Genomic DNA, 21,474 nt, shown 5'->3' on the forward strand with positions numbered 1-21,474 from the left:
AATGTCACTTTTGGCAAATGTCCTCAATCCCAAGCCTTGACATTGAGGTAATTTTGTGCTAATGACAAGGAAATTAAAGATGATTAGAAAAACTAAATAGAGCTGTCATCCAATTAAGGATGGAGAACTTTTAATACTTAGGGTTCTAACCAAACACATCTTAAGGGCACACACAAGCCATGGAGAGCACAGAGAAAATCTGAGATTTGTGCCTGAGTACCACTCAGAGGTACACACTAGTGTCAAAGACTAAACAGGAATTTATTTAGTACCTATTACGTGCCAGGCACTGTGCCAAATGTTGGAAATTACTCACTGGGTTTGACCTGTAGAGGAATGAGAAACCAGACTGGAAAGATTACTTAGAGTAGGGAAAGGGGTCTGTCATCTCCCTATCCCCTAAGACAAGGAAGCTGAGGCAATATTTTAGGCAAGCCTCAGGATTCTGTGCACTAGTGGGAGGAAAGAAGATAAACTATACAATGAGATCCTAAAAAGAGAAGGAAGGATGAATAAAACCCAAAAGTAAAACAAAAAATATGATCAAACAATTGAAAGAAAGTGTATTAATAGGGTCAGATGAAAAGGCAGATTTTTGAACTCCCTAGAGATCATGGAGCATTGCTAAGAAGATCCAGGGCCAAAAGAGAAAGAAAATTCCAACAAGAGAAATTAGACAAATGAATCTGGGTTAGCAAATAGAGTCTCTATGTAGCAATTAGGACTTTCCATAAAGAGCTCTGATATTTTAAAAATCTTTTCTTTGCTCTTTTGAAAAAAGCTTCCTGGGACAGCTAGGTGGCACAGTGTATACAGCACCAGACCTGGAGCTCAAAAGTAGCCTCAGACACTTGCCACTTACTAGCTGTGTGACCTTGGGTAAGTCACTTAAACCCAATTGTCTTGCCTTCCCTAATTCTAAAGTGAAAAAAGGAAAAGAAAAAAGCTTCCTTTGGCAATTCTGTATATTAGGTGTCAGAGCTGTAAACAGAAGATTGTAAGTTCACTTGCTTAATTTTTAACTAACCTAGTTAGTTAGTTAGGAAGCTAACTAGAGATCCTCCACCCTTATTTTTCCTTGTTATGGTGACCAAGCCCAGCATGGCAGAGGTGACTTAATTACATCAAAAGCTCCCCAACATATTTTTGTACCTCTGGACCATTCTGTCCTAAATTGCATATCATATAATGCTTCATGTGTCAAATCATGTAGCCATCTTGAACAAATCTTTGGATATGTTGTGAGATGTTCTATGCCTACTTTGTGTCAGAGTACTTTCCAAATTTTCCCAGCAGTTTTTGGCAAATAGTGAGTTCTTGTTCCAATAGCTGGGATCTTTAGATTTACGTAACACAAATCTACAGAGCTTATATACCTGTGTACCTAATCTATTCCATTGCTCTATCACTCTATTTCATATTCAATACCAAATTGTTTTGATGATGGCCATTTTATAATATGGTTTGAAATCTGGTCCTAGTAGGATCTCTTATTTCAGATTTCCCCCCATTCTTTCCCTTGAAATTTTTGACCTTTTGTTCCTCCAGATGACTTTTGTTGTTTTTTCTTCCTGTTCTATAAAGCTGTTCTTTAGCAAAATAGCCTTTTAATTTTCTCCTCATTGGAGGTTAGTTCACCCTTTTCAGTTTTGATATTTGTAATTTGGTTTTCTTGTTTCTTTTTTTTAAATCAAATTGACCAAAGGTTTATCAATTTTATTGGTTTTTTTCATAAAACCAACTTAGTTTTATTTATTAGTTCAATAGTTTTCTTAATTTCAATTTTAATAATCTCTCCTTTGGTTTTCAGTATTTCTAATGTGGTACTTACTTAGGGATTTTCAATTTGTTCTTTTTCTAGCTTTTTCAGCTGTATGCTCAATTCATTGATCTCCTCTTTTTCTATTTTATTTATGTAGGCATTCAAAGATATAAAACTTCCCCTAAGAACTGCTTTTGCAATATCCCATAAGATTTGGTAGGTTGTCTCCTTACTGTCATGCTCTTGAATGAAGTTGTTGATTGTTTCTATAATTTGTTGTTCAACCCACTCATTCTTTAGGATTACATTGTTTAGTTTCCAGTTAGTTTTTGGTTAATATTTCCATGGTCTTTGATTACATAGAAGTTTTATTGCATTATGATCTGAGAAGGATGTGTTGACCATCTCTGCCTTTCTACACTGGATTGTGAAGTTTTTATGGCCTAGTACATGGTCAGTTGCCATGTACTGCTGAGAAAAAGGTATATTCCTTTCTATCCCCATTCAATTTTCTCCAGAGATCTATCATATCTACCTTATCCAAAGTTTTATTCACCTCCTTAACTTCTTTCTTGTTTACTTTGAGGTTACATTTATCAAGTTCAGAGAGGGGGAGATTGAGGTCCACCAATAGTATAGTTTTGCTATCTATTTCTTCCTGTAACTCCCTTAACTTCTCCTCTAAGAATTTCGATGCTATATCACTTGGAGCGTATATGTCTAATAATGAAATTGTTTCATTGTCTATGGTGCCTTTTGGCAGGATATAGTTTCCTTCCTTATCTCTTTTGATTGGATCTAATTCTGCTTTTGCTTTGTCTGAGATTAGGATTGCTACCCCTGCTTTTTTTACATTACCTGAAACACAAAATATTCTGCTCCAACCTTTTACCTTTACCCTGTGTGTATGCCCCCGTTTCAAATGTGTTTATTTTAAACAATATATTGTTGGATTATGGTTTTTAATCCATTCTGCTATCCCTCTCTGTTTTATGGGAGAGTTCATTCCATTCACATTAAGAGTTATGATTACTACCTGTCTTTCCTTCCATCCCCTTTTCCCTTGTTTATGCTTTTAGTTCTCCCTTCTTCCTTCCCCTCCACAACAGTTTTAATTTTTGACTACCACCTCCCTCAGTTCCCTCTCTTCTTTCAGCCCCCTCCCTTTTAACCCCCTTTTACCTTACTATTTCTTCCTTCCCTTTTAGCTTCCCCTCCTACTGTCTATAGACCTAGCTGTATTTCTATACTTAACTGAGTTTGTTGTACCCTCCTTGAATCCAATCAGATGAGAGTATCTCTCAAACAATGCTCATCTCCCTCCCCTTTTCCCTCTACTGTAACATATTATTGTGCCTCTTCCTGTGATAGAATTTATTTTTTTCTACCTCCTCCTTTTCACATCTTCCATTGCAATCCCTTTGCTCCCTTAAATCACATTTATTTTCATCACATCATTTAATTTATACCCACTCCATCTATCTATGTATATCCCTTTTATATTTCATAATAAATACACAATTCTCAAGATTAACAAGTATCATCTTCCCTTATAGGGATATAAACACTTTGTCCACATTGAGTAACAAGTTTTGTTTTCCCCATTTACCTTTTTATGCCTCTCTTGAGACCTGTGCTTGGAGTTCAGATTTTCCATTGAGTTCTGGCCTTTTCATCAGGAAGATCTGGAAATTGCTTATTTCATTGAATTTCCATCTCCTTGCCTGAAATATTATGCTCAAATTTGCTGGGTAATTAATCCTTGGTTATAGTCCCAGATCCTTTGCCTTATGGAATATCATATTCCAATTCCTTTGATCTTTTAATGTAGAAGCTGCAAGGTCCTGTGTGATCCTGACTATAGCTCTTTGATATTTGAATTGTTTCTTTTTGGCTGCCTGTAGTATTTTCTCCTTCACTTGATAGTTCTGGAATTTGGCAACGATATTCCTAGGTGTTTTTAGTTTGGGGTCCCTTTCAGGAAGTGAACGATGGATTCTTTCCATGACTATTTTGCCCTCTGGATTTAGGACTTCTGAGCAATTTTCCTTGATGATTTCTTGGATGATATTGTCCAGGCTCTTTTTTTCATTATGGTTTTCTGGTAAACCAATAATCCTTAGATTTTCTCTCCCGAATCTATTTTCCAGGTCAGTTGTTTTTCCAGTTAGATATTTTACATTTTCTTCTATCTTTTCATTTTTTAGATTCTGTTTGACTGATACTTGATGTCTCATAGATTCATTAGCTTTTACTTGCCCAATTCTAATTTTTATCAAATTGTTTTCTTCAGTTAACTTTTGCATCTCCTTTTCTATCTGTCCAATTGTTCCTTTTAAGGAGTTATTTTCTCCAGTTAGGCTTTGTACTTCCTTTTCCATTTGTCCAATTGTCCTTTGAAATTCTTCTGTGATTTCTTTTTTCATATTTTTAAAGTCATTGGTCAGTTTTTCTTCTATTTCTCTAATTTGGCTTTTAAAATCCTTCCTGAGCTCTTTCCGGAAGGCTCTTTGTGCTTCAGATTAGTTCATATTCCCTTCTGAAGTTTCAGATGGGAGTACAGTCTCAATGCTTACCTCTTTGGCATTTGTATTTTAATCCTTGTCCCCATAGAAAGATTCTATGGTCTTTTCTGCTTTGCTTCTTACTCATGATAAACACCCTTTTCCTGGCTTTTAAAGGAGATCTATGCATCTGGGGTATAGAGGGCTCTGTCCCACAGGTCTTGTGCCTAAAATATGAGGCTTTGTATGTTATGGTCTCTGATTCTTTCAGCTAGAAGCTAAAATGCTGCAGCTTACCTGGTGCTGAGCTGGCTGGTGTTTGAAAGCAGAGACCAGGTGAGGTTTCTCCACAGTTACCTTGGAGCTAGCTTGTTAAGTGTAGGGGAGGGGTGGTCTGGCCACAAGAAGTCTCCTCTCCTGAACTAGAGCATAGGCAAGCTCAGCAGTTGGTGATCCCATCTGCCCTAGTGTCTTCCCGATTCCCTTGGGATGCTGAGGCACCCCTGGGGTCTTGGTATTGGCAGTTGCTGGCTTCAGCCCCATGAGTATCAGGATCTTCTCATGGTTTGCAGAGGTGAGGTTGTCTTGGACAGCTCTGATCATGCACTGGTCCCCTTTAGCCACAGCAAGAGGGACCTTCCTTAGCAATCTTCCTAGCCTCATGGGCTAAGAGTCGGTTTATCCATTCAGCTGCTCCCACTGTTCCTGGGGTTTTCCCGGGGATATTCTCTGGGCTTGTTAAGGTCAACAAGGGAGGGAGATAGCAATTACTTTTCACTCTGCCATCTTGGTTCCTGGAACCAGAAATGCAAAAGTTGTTTCTTTTTATAATATTTTTAATTTATAACTATTCCCCTGGTTCTGCTCACTTGCCTCTGCATCAGTTCATACAAATCTTTCCATCTCTTTTAAATCACCTTATTCCTCATTTCTTATAGAACAAAAATATTCTATTATATACATATGCTGTAATTTTTTCATTCATTCCCCAATTGATGTGCAATCCTGAAGTTGCTGGGGTTGAATTTTTTTTTTTGGTTTTGTTTTGGTTTTATTTGCCCTCACAAAAAGCAATGCTATAAATGTTTTTGCGTCAGTCCAAGTGAGTCAATGAACTCATTGAGGAATGGTGGAGAGTGTCCTTGATGTGGAGACGCAAAAATTAATAGATTTTTGACTGACTGATAGATATTGTTTTGGTGGACTTCAAAGAAGAGGTTCCTGGCTAATAAAGGGAGAGAGAGAATTTAGAAATAGCAATGGGGAGCAAGAGATATTAAGAATTCCCCACCTGAATCAGTGGTTGTGTCCTGGTAGAATAGGGTGACCCAATAAGCTTCAAAGGTCTGTGTCTCCCCTTTCCAAACATGTTCTGTCCTCATTTTCAAAAGACATCAGAGAGATGTGTTCCAACAGAAAGGACAGCCACTCTGGACTTTTTCTTCTAGACTTTTCTTGTCTTTGATCTCATCTGGTCCTCAAGTTTCCTTGCCCAACTTGTTCTTGGAACCTGTCACAGGAAACTAGAATCCATGAAATTGATAAAGATGCTAAAAGATATAAAAATATCAATGTTGAATGAGCTGTGGGAAGACAGATAGACTAATCCAGTGTTGCAAGAGTGTTGGATTAATCCAATATTTCTGGGAAACAACACAGGGGGTGGGAGGAAATAAGCATTTACATGGCTTTATTGTGTGTCCAAAACTTCCAAGACCCTTAAATATATGAACACATTTGACCCTCACAAAGACCTTGAGTGGAAGGTACTTTTGTTTTGCCCATGTTGTATACCAAAACCCAAACCAAACTGTCAGATGGTAAAATCACTCAAAAATTATCGTGCCATTGGAAAGGCCACTTTTCCTTTTATTTTTATTATCAATGTGTCCCCCTCACCAGGTAAAAGAAGTATGCACAGGAACATTCTGCTTGGTGTGAATAGACTACAAGCTAATAAACAATTAAAAAATAGCTAACACAGATATGGCACCTAGTATGTACCAGGCACTGTCCTAAGGGCTCTACAATTAATATCTCATTTTATCTTCACACCCACCATGGGAAATATGTGCTATTATTATTTCCATTTCATACATGGAGAAGCTGGGGCAGAGATTAATTGACTTGCCCCCAGTCATACAGCTAGTGCAAATATCTAAGGCTGGAACTGAACCCAGGTCTTCCTGACTTTATTCACTGTGCCACCATTCCAACAGATATGGCCACTTCTCCTCAACGACCTCAAGCCCCCATGCCTCCCTGTCTGAGTTATAGGTAATTTGGTGGATGGTGTAGAATTAACTCCAGCTGGGCTGGGGCTGGGTCATGGGATACTGGCTTACAACCTCTTCCCCATTTTCAGGGAGCATACATGGGAAAAGGATCTTCTTTTGAATATTAGCAGAAACCTATAAACCATAAGAAAGAGGGATTGTGTATGTGATCTTGGCCATGTCATTATACATTTCTGGCATCAGTTTCTTCATTTGTAAAAATGAATGACTTGGAGGGCATCATCATTGTGGGCCATTCTAAATCTTCTGATCTTGAGTTAAGGGAATACTTGGAAAAATGAAGTATGCCATCTTACATGTTCTAGAGGACAAGGAATACTGTGACAAGATGGAAGAGAGGTTAAGGTGACAGATGCTAATCCACTGTCCTCTGCACTCCTTGATTCAAAGCGCTTCCCTGTGAATGTCTTTCATCTATGTTCTCATCATTCTGAATATGTCCTTAACATGTAGCTATGCCTCTTTGAAAGTGTCTGACCTCACATGATTTCCGAAGCTAAGCAAGGTCAGGCTTAGATAACATGGGGAGAGGAGACTGCCTGGGAATATTTGATACTGCATCTGAGAGTCAGCACAGTAGAATTCATCCAGTATTGGACTTGGAATAAAAAGGCCTATTTTCAAATATCACATCAGAAACTTAGCAGCCATGGGATTCTGGGCAAGTCACTCACTCAGTGTCTGTATGCTTCAGTTTTCTCTTCTACAAAATGAGGGCTTTGGTCTCAAGGGGATTTTAAAAAAACCAAACAAAATCTGTTTTTTTCTCCCAAATCCATTTTGTGTCTCATCATCAGTCCTCTGTAATTATGGATGGTCATTCCATTGAATAGCATTATTACAGTTTTAAAAGTTGTTCCTTTTTACAGTATTATTATTCATTCATGATTGTTCCCCTGGATCTGCTCACTTTACTCTGCATCATTTCAAACCAATCTTTCCATATCTCTTTTAAATCACCTATACTTCTTATAGCACAAGAGTACTCCACTGTATACACACGATGCAATTTGTTTAGTCCTTTATAATTGATGTACAACCCTGAAGTTGCTTGGGTTATTGGTTGTTTTTTTGTTGTTGTTGTTACAAAAAGCAATGCTATTAGCATTTTTACATATCTAATACTTTTTCCTTCTTTTCTGATCTTGTTAGGATACAGGTCTAGTAGCAGGACATCTGAAAGAGAAGGCATGTACTGTTTAGTAAATTTGGGGAGGTATTTTCCAACTTATTAGAACAGCAGGACCCCTCCATAACTCTTCCAATAGTTCATGCATGTGCCTTTTTCCTATTATTCCTCCAATTTTTAAAATATTTTTTCTTCTTTGTCATCACAGTTAATGACGAGGAGCAAGGGATATTCAGAATTCCCTCTTGAATCAGATAGGTTGTGTCCTGGTAGAATAGGGTGACCCCATCAGCGTCTTATATTTTTGGAAGACTATTCTGCTAATGTATGTAGCACACTTTCTTTTTCTCCTTCCTTCCCCATTCTACCCCGGAGAAGGCTACTGTTAGACAAAAATATACATATATTTGGTGTTTTTTAAATTTCACATTCTTTTTACTGTCAATGTGTGCAGGAGTGGGTGGAAAGAAGACATGCATGGTGGACAATGGCACCACCCTGCTCACTTTCTCCCCCACCACTCAGTATTCATGACCTACTGATATGAATGTCTGAGAGGGAGGAAAAGGGGCTGTATGTGTAACAGAAAACCTAACTTCACATAGATATATAAGCAACAGAGACATCTATTAAAGCTCTGGAAGCAAGACGTGAGTAGATGGTGACCACAAAGGGCAAAATGAACATTTGGGCATGTTTTTTCTGTCTCTGAACACCTTAGGATATAGGGGTAGAAATCAGAGCACTGAGTCAAAGGGCTAGGCTATCGTAGCTAGACACAATGAAGACAATGTCACAAAATACTAAATTGATTACTTCAATTTTATGAGAAAAAAATACTTGTGCTCAAACAAAATACACATGGGTAGAATAAAAAAAGGGAGAGCACTATAGTAGAAAACTCATTCTGAAACTACAGACCTGGGTTCAAATCCCACCTTTGATCCTATATGGTCTTGGACAAGGCATCTGACCTCTGTGAACCTCAGTTTTAACTGTAAACTGAGAAGCTTGGAATTCATGGCCTCTGCAGTCTCTTAGTTTAAGATCTATGACCCCAAGAAAAGACAGGTTCGTGGAAATCTCTGTGCACATTCCAACAGATAAACATATGACATTCAAAGTCCACAAAAAAATGTATGTTAATCTCCTGTTCCCAGTTCACAAGTAGGAACGGATATTAGCAAAAAATTCTCAACAAGATTTAATGCAAATGTTGAAAGACCACCCCAAAAGTACCAGTTCAACATAGTTAATAGTTGGACAGATGGAAACTCTACCATTTCAGTTCAGTTCAGATCTAACAAATTGCCAAATATGGAAAAATTTAACATTTGTGGTGATAATAATTTAAGATCATTTGGACCCCAATAAGGGCTAAAGCCTGAACTAACCAACCAGACATTCTTTGCTTTACTCTAAAAATGCCCTTTCCTGTGTCAGCAACTTTAAGACCAGATGAGGCTGACCAGGAGCTTTCTTCCTGTTTGTAACCACTAAAGGACAGGATGCCAAGGACCAGACACTGTCTTGAAAAGTGGAACTTTTGTTAAATTGGTATCTTATGCACATATGCTATACAGGGGAAACACAGACATCCTGGGATTGTAATTTCAATTGATATTTTGTCAATTGTCTTGTCTTATTGTATGTACAACTTATTCAACTAAAAAACTTCCTTTCTCATGGTATGGTTAAACACATATGGAGACCATAAATCTGAGGGACACAGACATTCTGAGTTGGGATTGTCCTAAAACATAAAAAAGCTTGTCATTCTTTGATCAGGTAGTCAGATTTTATCCGGCTCCATGAATACACTGAATTCCTAGATTTAAGGGAATAAAACAATATGAATTTATATATCACCTAGCCTGTTTGCCTCTTTTTAACCAAACTTTCAGGCTGGCGGTAGGGAAGTAAAATCACAAGCAAACATTCCCAGGTCCTGAAGCTGCATGTTGATCCAATTATGTTATAAAATAATTTTAGAATTTCACAAGAATCTGTCTATATTCTCTGATCAAACTAGTTAGTCCTACAATCCAGTTTAAAATCTTGAGCTGTTTTTTGACAACAGGAAAAAAAATGAATAAAAAAATACAGCAGTAGTAGTTAAAACACAAACAACAATTCCACCCCCGCCTCCTCCATTTCTCCTTTGCAAATATCTCCCTGAAGATTGAGGAATGGCTGGTTATTGAGTGATAAGGAGACAAATATGAAGATTCCAAAAAACAAAGAGAGATTTTGAAGGGGTGACGAAGAATAATCAGGGCAGAAGAAAATAATAACATTTATAATTATGACAGCTATAATTTGGTAAAAATTTAAATGGCTAGAAAAAGCAGGTAAAAAATATCATGGCTGGTAAAACATCATGGATTTATAGCATGGCTAGATTCAAAGTCTAGTTCTACCTAGTACTGCCCCTGTGACCTTTGGCAAGTCACAATCTCTGGATGATTGCTCATCCAAAAGATGAGACACAGAGTAGAATGAGACCTGCAATGTTCCTTCTAGCTCTAAATCAATGAACATTGGACAATATTGCTACTAAATTACATGTGCCCCAGCCTTACTTTTAACCAATACCAAGGCATTATAGTATACAACTACAAGGTATTACCACTGAGAAACACTCATTTACCATGTTCCATCAATTTTTTTGACATTTCTTTTTAAAATTTTAATATTCAGTTCTTGATTCAATCTCTTTCTCCACTCATTCTCCCACAACTATTGAGAAGGCAAGAAATACAATACCTATTATGTAAGAGAAGTCGGATAAAATATGTTTCTGGATTAGCCATGTTCCAGCAAAAACAGCATGAAACATAAAGTAAAAAATATGCTTCAATATCAGCCTTCTGAGTCTATCAGTTCCATGTTTGGAGGAGAGGATTTTTCATGAAGAAGCCTTTGGAGTTATGGCAGATCATTGCATTGATCAGAGTAGCAAAGACTTTCAGTTATCTGTACAATACTGTTGTTATTGCATAGACCATTATTGGTTCTGCCCATTTCACTTTACATCACTGGATAATTTTGCCTAGGTCTTTCTGAAGCCCTTCACCATTTCTTATAGTATAGCATTACTCCATCACATTTCATATTCCATGACTTGTTCATCCATTTACCAGTCAATGGGTGCTGCTCTAGTTTCCAATTCTTTGCCACTCAAAAAGAGCTGATATAAAGATTTTGTTCATATGGGTCCTTTGATCTCTTTGAGATATAGCACTAATCATTGTATTGCTAGGTCCAAGGGCAGGCATAATTTTATAGCCCTTTGGGCATAGTTCCAAATTGTTCTCCAGAATGGTCAGACTAATTCACAACTTCAACAACAGTGAATTAGTGCCCCAATTTTCCACAACCTCTCAAGCATTTGTTATTTTTCTTTTCGGTCATCTTAGTCAATATGATGAGTGAGGTAGTGAGGTAGTACCTTAAAGGTGTTTTAAATATCTTTTCTCCAATTACTACAGGTTTAGAGCATTTTCCATATGATTATTAATGGCTTTGATTTTTTTTTTGCACTGAAAAATGCCTGTTTCTATCCTTTGTTCATGTATCAATTGGGGAATGGCCTTCGTTTTGATAAATTTGGCCTTTCATATTTGATATATGAGACCTTTAACAGAGAAACTTGCTATCTAATCTCCCCACTCCTCACCCACCCCCATGCCTTCCTGCGTATTTTGACTATGTTGGTTTTCTTTGTGCAAAAGTGTTTTGATTTTATGTAAGAAAAACTATCTATTTTACTTCTTGTGAATCTATTTCTTGTTTGGTCATGAACTCTTCCTGTACACATATCCATGGAATTGACAGGTTAATTTTATCCGTGCTCTTCTAAGAAATAATTTATTTGGACCCCTACTCTTCTCCAATCAGTATTAATCAGTTTGTTATGATTCCATGGGGTTAATGTTAGTTCTGCATATTAGGCCTCAGCACTTGCTTAATCATAGGAAGCTAACTAGAGGTCCTCCATCCTTGTTTTCCTTGTTATGGTGACCAAGCCCAGCATGGCAGAGGTGATTCAATTACATCAAAATCTCCCAACGTATTTTTGTACCTCTGGACCACTCGCTCTTGTCCAACATAAGCAGGTGACCATCTTATGATCACTTAGTTAGTGGAGATGCCCCATGCTTTGCCCAGTCTGAGGACTCCCTCCATTGACATACACTTCTAGCTGATGCATTATTTTTGGGCCACAAAGCAAGGTCTATCAACAGTGGGGTTCTGTAGTTTGTGTAGCCCCTTGATAATGTCCAAATATTAAATCTGATATCAAGTCTTATAAAAATAAGTCGCTGGAGGAAGAGGGTATCACAGAATGTAAGGAAGATCTGAGGTCCACTTCAATGGAGGGGACCACGGACTCTTTAATAAAGTGTCATTGGTTCTGAGATCTGCTTCAGTGGTTTTTCTTTCAGATTTGGCAATTATAATGCCTACTGTCTCCTAATTTGAAGATAATATCATCCTTCATGTGTAAACAATGTACCCATTTAGAACGTATCTTAGGATGTTGTGCAAGATCTTGTTCTTTGCTTCGTTTCTGCCAGACTATTTTCCAATTTTCCCAGCAATTTTTGGTAAATAGTGAACTTTCATCCCAGTGGCTGGGATCTTCAGATTTATGTAACACTAGGTTACCGAACTCATTTACTGTTATATATCTGTGTACTTAATCCATTCCATTGCTCCATCACTCTATCTTACATTCAGTACCAAATTGTTTTTATTATGACTATTTTACAATATGGTTTGAGATCTGGTTCTGTTAGGATTCCTTACTTCACATTTTTCCCATTGGTTTTACTAGAAAGTCACCCTAGGTGACTTTTGGGGGTTTTTTTTCCAGTTCTTTAGGGGAGCTGTTTAGCATGATATGGAACTGAATAAGTAAATTAACTTAGGTAGCATTATAATTTTGTTGTACTAGCTCAGCCTACCCACAAGCAATTATTTCTCTAATGATTTAGATCTCTCTTATATGAAGAGTTTTGTATTTGTGTTCATATAGTTCCTGGGAGTCTCTTGCCAAGCAGACTGCCAATTATTTTATACTAAGTAGAGTTATTTTTAATGGAATTTCTTTTTCTATCTCTTCCTTCTTGGTTTTGTTATGTATAATACATGTATTCTATATCACATTATATATACGCATGTATAATTATTTATGTGGTTTTAGAATACATTCTGAAATATTGTGGAAGTTATTAATGGTTTTAGTTTTTTAGAGCAGACTCTCAAGAGTTCTCAAAGTATACCATAATATCATCTGTTTATTCCTTCAATTTTTTTTTTCATATCTCACCACTAAAGCAATATTTTCTGGTACGATGTGGAATAGGAATGAGGATAATGGACATCTTTGCTTTACCCTCGATCTTATTGGTAAGGGTAATAGTTTATCCCCATTACAAATAATGCTTACTCTTAGTTTCAGAAAAATGCAACTTATTATTTTAAGAAAAGCTCCATTTATTTCTATAGATTCTAGTGTTTTTGACAGTCATGGCTACTGTACTGTGTCAAAAGCTTTTTCTACACCTACTGATGGATATTGATATGGTCAATTATGCTTTCTACGTTACTAATACTGAAGTTGCAATACATTTCTAGTAAAAACACAGCCTGGTGATAGTGTGCTTTTGTGAAATATTCCTGTAATTTTCTTAGACTTTTAAATTTTTGCATCAATATTTCTTAGGAAAATTTGTCTCTGGTTTTTTTTTTCTGTTTTTGCTATTCCTGGTTTATGAATCAAACCATATTTGTATTATGGAAGAAATGTGACAGGATGCTTATATCTTTTTCATACAGGTTATATGATATTGGAATTATATCATATTAAAGTACCACAAAAATATTGAGTATAATTTGCTTGTAAATCCACCTGATCTTGTGTTTGTTTTCTTAGGGAGCTCATTTGTGGCTTGTTCAATTTCTTTTTCTAAGATAGGATTATTTAGGCATTCTATGTGCCTATAAGTTTTGTCTGCAAATATCCATTTCACTTATATTTTCAATTTTATTGGCATATATAGTACAATAAAATAGCTTTAAACAAATATTTTAATTTCATTTTTACTGGTTCACTCTTTTCATTCTTGATACTGGCAAATTATTTTTAAAAATCAGATTATTCTTGATAAATGGTCAAAGGATATGAACAGGGAGTTTTCAGAGGAAGAAATTAAAGCTATCTATAATCATATGAAAAAATGCTCTAAATCACTATTGATTAGAGAGATGCAAATCAAAACAACTCTCACCTCTCAACAACTCTCACCACATCACACCTATCAGATTGGTTAACATGACAAAACAGGAAGATGATAAATGTTGGAGAAGATATGGGAGAGTTGGAACACTAATTCATTGTTGGTGGAGCTGTGACCTGATCCAACCATTCTGGAGAGCAATTTGGAACTATGCCCAAAGGGTTACAAAAATGTGCATACCCTTTGACCCAGCAATATCACTTCTGGGACTCTATCGCAGAGAGATCATAGAAATGGGAAAGGGTCCCACACGTACAAAAATATTTATAGCAGCTTCTTTGTGGTGGCTAAAATCTGGAAATTGAGGGGATGCACCCATCCATTGGGGAATGACTGAACAAGTTTTGGTACATGAAGGTAATGGAATACTATTGTGCTATGAGAAACGATGAACAGGAAGACTTCAGAGAGGGCTGGAAAGACTTATATGAACTGATGCTGAGTGAAAAGAGCAGAATCAGGAAAACTTTGTACACAATAACAACCACAGTGTACAAGAAATTTTTCTGGTAGACTTAGTACTTCACTGCAATGCAAGGAGTTAAAAAATTTCCAATGGACTCTTCAGGCAAAATGCCTTCCACATCCAGAGAAAGAACTATGGAACTGGATTGCAGATAGAAGCAGATCATTTTCTTTTGAATTATGTTTTGTTTTATGGGGTCTCCCATTCATTTATCTTGCCACAGGATCCAGATGGGTCAGGAGGAGAAAGTGAGGCTGGTGACCTTGCACAGCCCTCCCTCACTTAAACTCAAATCATTTGCAAATCATGGCATCACCTTCTTGATGTCTTGGTTCTCCAAGAGGACCCAGAAGAACAACAACCATTAACAGCATATTAATGTACTCTTTTCCCATAGGTCCTTTAGAATTTCTCATTTTGCTTTTTTGTCAACTCTGCCAATCTGATGAGTGTGAGAGAGAACCTCAGAGAACCTTAATTTTCCTTTATTCTTATCCTTTATGTTTTTAAGAGGAATAGGTATTGTGTTTTCTCAAAAGCATGGTGTGCATCTACCAACAGAACCATTTTCTTTTTATTATGCATGTTATTGATAGAGTCTATTATGTCAACAGTTTTCTAAATTTTGAACCAAATATAAATTTCTAATGTAAGTCCAATCTCATAATGTATAACCTTGATGAAATGGTTCTGTATTCTCTCCCTGCTTTAGGTAACATCATCTTTGTGGAAGGAATTTGGTAGGAGTCTTTCTTTTTCTATATGTTGAAACAGCTTATATAATATTAAAATGAACCAAGAAAATTCCAAAGGATTAATTGTAAAATAAGAGGAGACAAGTGATGAACTTGGAGTGCAGACTGAAACATACTGCTTTCCACATTCATTTTCTTGCACTTATTTCTGGACCAGGGCCAGCATGGAAATGTTTTCCATTACTTCACATGCAACATGGGTATGGTATTGTTTGCCTTCTCAATAGTTGGGGGAAGAATTTGAAACTCAAAATTTTTTCAAAAGTAAATGTAAGGCCTTTTATTGTGGAGGGAGGATAAGATGGTCTCCAAGGTATCATTTTGCTCTGAACATATGATTTGCTAATACCCACAATTTCTAGGGTTATGGCAGAAAAGAAACTTATCCCATGGTGTCTGGCCTGAGGGTATTCCAGGAAAGCAGCACGTAGCACTCACCTGTCCAGGCCTGGCTCTAAGTACAGGAGTCACTGCCTCTTCCTCCAGGCTCCCACCTACTGGAACAGGGCAGAGTTAAGAGAACCATGAGAATGAGGGGTCACTCTGTGGGTCTCCCCTGCTTAGATACTAGGAATCTCCACTTCACCACTAAAGGGTGTGGGTGGGAGAATCAGGAAGGGTGGTACTGGGCTGGGGGACACAAGGAAACTCAATTCTCTCCAGGTGAGGAGAAGGAAACAGTCATTTCACTCCTGGGGGGGCCCCAATCTCTTTAGAGACCTAACAGGCCAGTCATGTGACCTTGGGGTAACGCGGCCATGAATCTCCCACCTTTTCTGCAGCATCAGGGAAGCTTTTCGGATGAGGGGGTGCCCTGGGGGATACTGGTACGAGATGAAGACACAGAGTAGGCCAGAGTAGGGACCAGCCGGGCACACACCGGGAGCACCTGCCCTAGGACCCTGGGCACAAGGGGAAGGACTGAGGCCTGGAGGGGCAGGACCTGGCCGGGGTCACAGGATGCAGCCGGAGTGAAGGAGGATCAGAATCCACCCCCAGACCCCACCACCGCCTGCTCCTCCTCCAAGCCCCCTCCCACGGGTCGCTCCCAGACCCCTGGAAGCCCTCGGGGGCTTCCTTCCTTCCCTTCTCGCTGAGCTCCCCAACCAGCCCCTGGGAGCCGACCCCGCCACACTCCCGCAGCCGGCCTCCGCCTGGGCCTGCCTCCGTCACACTCGACTTCTCAACCAAGCAGCGTGAGTCGCCACCAGGAAGCTTAGAACGGCGGGAGGAAACGAGGCGGAAATGACGCGGTAAGACGGCCGTCCCATCCTCCCGCCCTTAGGCTAGGATAAAGCTTCCGAAGCGACCACGGCCTTCTGGGAATCCTAATCTGGAGACTGGGGCGCCTTCCACGCATGCTTGGGCCCCGCCCGTCCCTGGATGCGGTCCCCCACCCTGCCTGCCCCGCCCCTTCCGCTCCTTTTTTCCACGAGTCCCGCCCTCTAACTCGTCCTCTTAGTGTGTGCGTGGTCTTGAAGGCTCCAGAGCCCATGGGGCGTCCGCAGGCGGGGGTTCCCAGGCCTCTAAGGGCCCGGGGGCTCCTCCCAGTCTAGGCCACCCTGCGGTCTCTCCTACCCCGGCAGCCAGTCCCAACAGGGCGCAGTTCTAAGGAATTGTTTCCCTGGCGCTGCAATCATCCCGGCGGAAGTGACGCGTCGCGAAGGGAAGCGGCGGCTCGGAGGAAGGAAACCCCAGGCGGAGACGTCCAGACGCGCAGACCGCCAGCTGGGACCCTGGGGAAGACAGAAGGGGCCTCTGTGGCCTAGGCTCTGTTTTGGGGAAATGATGTGGAGGAATAGCGAAGGATCCGAGAAGGGGCAGGCCCTTAGTGGAGTCCGTGGGACGTGGATCACGGAGGCGGGGAGAGGGAGCCCGGTCGGGCCCACTTTGTGTCTGTTTCCTGTGTCGAGGAGAGGGACTCAAGGGAAGCCAGGAGAGAGTGAGGGCTTTGAGCTGAGGTTGGAGAATTCCAACTGTTTGGTAGATGGGATAAATAAAAGTAAGAGCCGACAACCAGGAGCTTCCCGTGTTAAGTGCTTTACAGGGACTCTCTCATGGGGTCCTCACATCAACCCTGGGAAACTGGTGAAAGATTTAACAACTCTGATCAGTACAATGACCAACCTTTTATTTTAAAGAGGATTGATGATGAAATATTCTACCCAACTTATGACATTTATGTGATTGACTTTTATGCGTGATGTTCGAGTGAATAATGTGAATTAATTTCTTTACCTGTTGACAGATTTGAACCGCTTTATTTTCCAAGGGACTCTCAAAATTATTTGCCAGCACCACAATTCAAAAGCATCCATTCTGTGGCACTCAGCTTTCCTTATATTTTGGATATGGTCAATGTGAGAATTTGTTTTGATTGTCTTTGAACTGTTATTATAAGGATTCTGACTTTTTGTTTCCTTCAACCTGGAGGAGAATGTGGGAGTGGTAGAATATAGATTTTTGTTAAGAATGGCCCTTTTTCCTTTGAATTGAGGAGGATGAATGGGCGGTCCTCTAGTATATAATAAAGGTTTAAGACCCATGTTCTTGCTTGCCGTATTCTTCTTGGGAAAATGCTGTCTTACAGTGAATTTAACTAGAGAATAAGAAGCAGCAAAATACAAAGAAAGGACGTCTAGGTTGTGTGTCAGAAGGCTTGTATTGGAGATTTACCTGTAATTTTTAACAACTAGTCGACTTGAAGCATAACTAATAAAGAAAATAAAAATGGTTTTTAATTCCCATTATTTGAGGATCAATAAGAAAAGAAACAGCAGTATGAAAACGGAGTAGTGGAGAGACAGCAAAACCTGAAAAAAATCATTTTGATGATAAATGTTGCAAAAAGATTTTAAACACCTGGCTTGGAGGCAAGATTAGAAGAATGAAGACCATGTTTCAGGGTTGATGGGATGATAATGATAGCAAGGAATATGTGCGAGAACTTAAATCCTCCTTAGATTTTGTTTTCTCCTTGAAGAATGATGGACTTGGACCTAGGAATGAGAGCCCAAAAAATTATCAGCAGGAAGTGGATACTGGAAGTGAAAGGAGACAGACAGGATCCAGCTGTTGTGATAAGAGTGTCTAATGTGTTTCATTGCTGGGCCACTATCTTGTGTCCCTAAAAGACCTTGGAGAATGGGGCAAGGTGCCACAGGACTGGAAAAGGGGACATTTACCAAGTTTTGAAAAGAGAGGGTTCATTTTGTAAAGCTTAGGCTAGTGAATTTGATTCTGGCACATTCTTCGAATATAGTAATCATTGGTTGCTCTTCATTCTCAAAGAGGATCAAAATGACATGGCTGTGTTAGAGTTCAGTTACAGTGTGTTCGGCTATTGTTGATCAGACCAGTATGAGCTGAGAACGTTTTACCATAGATCTGGCACAAATTGTCCATGTGAACATTTGGAATGGATTCTCTCAATCTGCACATCTCGCGTTTCTTTTGAGCTGCTTCCATTCTGTTTTGCTCCTATAGCACAATGCTTTTCTTGATGAGGGCACGCCACGTTGGTGGTCTCATGCCGGTGTCTCCCAGCACACACAGTGATTTCCAAAGTTCTTTAGAGAGATCCTGAGAGTGTCCTTGTATCACTTCTTCTGACCACCATGTTAGGGCTTCCCTATGTGAGTTCTCCATAAAATAGTGCTTTTGGAAAGCATAGGTTTGGCAGTGGAACAATGGGGCCAGACCACCATAGTTGTGCTCTAGTCTGTAGTAGAGTTTGAATGCTTGTCACCAGGAAATGAGCAGTGTGATCCTTAAAAGGCTACTGAGACACCCTTGAGCCTGACAAACCTCACTGCTGTTTCCAGTAAGAAGATGACCCTGTGACCTGGGCTGCCTGTTTGCAGGAATGTGACTGTAGCTCCAAGTGTATCCATATTTGCTGCTTCAACATTTGCCTTGTGCCACAGGACTTTGAGATCTATTAAAATGGTAAAGTGGTCTGGGTCATATCTTTAGATTTCTGCATAAATTGGATTTAAGTGAGGCAGAGTTGCATGAAGTCATCACCCTCTCCCTTCCAGAATCATCACAGTCCAGTGGCAAAACAGAGTTAAAATGCCTCAAGTTGCAGTGAATTGCCTTGCTGTCTTCAGCGTCTAACCAGGCTCTAAGCACTCCACAGCGCCTGCTTCAGCTGCCTTTGTGGCCTTTGGAACAAATTGTTCCCATCCACCCATTCCACCAGGAAAGTCTCCACATCCTTAGGGGTCCCCCCACTCCCCCAAATCACCAACAGGCTTGAGGCCCCTTGGCTGTTCTCAACCTGCTTTAGCTCATCTGCTCAAATGTTTTACTAGAATGTAGACCTTCTTGTGGCCACAGGGGAGTGTTAGGTGGACCAGGTAGACACCGAAGGTGGACAGCAGTCCTGAAAGGGCTCATCATCCCTCACACCAGATGATGTTATCTGGATCATCATCATTGATCAGATCTGATGCACTTCATGTAGGTTTAATGCCTCTCCACCTGGCTTCATCAGACATTTCCTAAGCTCTCTAAGTTTCTTTTTCCCACTTCCCAACCCCAGTGATTTTTTTGGTATTTTGTTACAATCTTTCCTTGTTTTGAAAATGAACTTGTACTTGAAGCTATATTGTTAGCTTTCTCCACTTGTTAGAAGAAGCCCTGAAATCAAACATGAAATACATAAACCCAGACATAGTTATATATGTTTTTACAGATTTAGATAGCTACAAGTGTGCACATAAGTTTGTTATTCAGTTGTTTTCTGTCATGTCTGACTCTTCTTGACCCCATTTCGGGTTGTCTTGATGAAGATACTAGAGTGGTTTGCCATTTCCACTAGCTAATTTTACAGATGAAGAAATTGAGGCAAACAAGATAAAGTGACTTGCCTAAGGTCATGTAGCTTATAAGTGTCTGAGGCCAGATTTGAACTCAGGAAGTTGAGTCTGCCTGACTCCAGGCACAGCATTCTATGCACTGAGCTATCTAGCTACCTTTGTATGGATTAATACATATTCATACATACATATATACATACATACAGTCAAATATTTACACAAAGGAAATCCTATTCAATCTAATTATTTCCTCTTGAAGCGGTGTGGAATGGTAGAAACTGTCTGTTTTGTGTTCAGAGGTTCTGAGTTCGAGTCTGGACTCTGACACTTATTCCTATTGTGAAACTGGGGAAATTGTTCACCCTCTCTGACATCAGTTCTTCATCTGAAAAATTAGGAGGTTGTAATTAGTGACTTCTAAGATCTCAGATAGTTCAAAATCTATGATCCTACAACATAAATCAATGGTCTTTAACTACATTATGAAAGATTTCAGTGTTGTAGAATTCTCTTTTGACAGGAATAGTTAAGACAATTCTCCAGAAGCTATACAGAACATCAAGAAAGTTCTCCCAGTGTTGCTCTGTTTTAAGGTGTGTATTTTAAGGAGCAGGTATTCTCTTACTAAGTCAAGTTCCTAGGCTATTTTACTGCCCTTTGGAACTAATCTTCTCAAGCAAGTAAAGATTTTCTATGCTAGGATAATTCTGTGACTTCCTTCTTCCCTGTCCCTCTAAATACTGTGGCCTTTTCCTTTAAGACAGCTGCTGGTGTCCACTGCCAGTAATATTGCCCCATGCCATGACCTCTGGCCTCCTGTGGGCTATAACATCAAGATGTCATTCCTTGAATAGTTTTAAATAATTCAGGGTCCTCCTGACCCCCAACATACACAAAACAAAGAGCTTAGTCTGTTGAAAGACACCTTTAATAAACATGGATTCTATTTAAGCTTGCATTGATCCTTTCTAGGTCCCTTCTTGTTAGATTCATCCCATTCTTCTAACTTCTTGAAGGTTAGAAGATCCTTGTTCTGTTGTCCAGCCTGGATGGAATGGGTTAAATCACTAGCTCACCAGGGACTAAAGTCACCAGCCTGGAGCATGAAGAATCAGTGTCTTCTTTACCTTTGGAAGAAGTTTCCAAATGTTTGTTGCCTAAAGCGATTACTGGCCCCAGAAGAGTCTGTTTGAAAGCCCCTCTGTGTAAGAGAGCCTATCGAGGGGGACTGAATGGAAGCAGTTGTGGTTACTTCTGCAATCAAGGCCACAGCCCCTGAGCTACCTGGCTCTTTTACATGTGGGTGACCCAGAGGAGACATGACGTCAGTCTACTGCTATGCTGGCAAACAGCTGTTGGAGGACCTCTTGTGGCTGGGGAGGAGGCTTCAGTGAAAGCATTTAAAAGGCACATAAGTCACTGGAACAGAGAGA

The 21,474-nt window shown here is 39.5% G+C and overlaps 1 long non-coding RNA gene across 4 annotated transcripts in view; it reads right to left on the reverse strand.

Moving 5' to 3' along the window:
• LOC140522313 (uncharacterized) overlaps positions 1-16,574 on the reverse strand; it is a 37,156-nt gene extending 20,582 nt beyond the window's left edge. For 2 of the 4 annotated variants that reach the window (XR_011973279.1, XR_011973278.1), the window contains exons 1-3: positions 15,657-16,574; positions 5,558-5,776; positions 3,372-5,060 (exon numbers count right to left, since the gene is read on the reverse strand). This is a non-coding gene — a long non-coding RNA (uncharacterized lncRNA). The remainder of the gene's footprint in view (positions 1-3,371; positions 5,061-5,557; positions 5,777-15,656) is intronic. The other 2 variants (XR_011973281.1, XR_011973280.1) reach the window with 2 other exon arrangements.
• Positions 16,575-21,474: the final 4,900 nt, after the last annotated feature.

This window comes from Notamacropus eugenii, chromosome 1 (genome assembly GCF_028372415.1).
Source record: "Notamacropus eugenii isolate mMacEug1 chromosome 1, mMacEug1.pri_v2, whole genome shotgun sequence".
NCBI classification, from domain to species: domain Eukaryota; kingdom Metazoa; phylum Chordata; class Mammalia; order Diprotodontia; family Macropodidae; genus Notamacropus; species Notamacropus eugenii.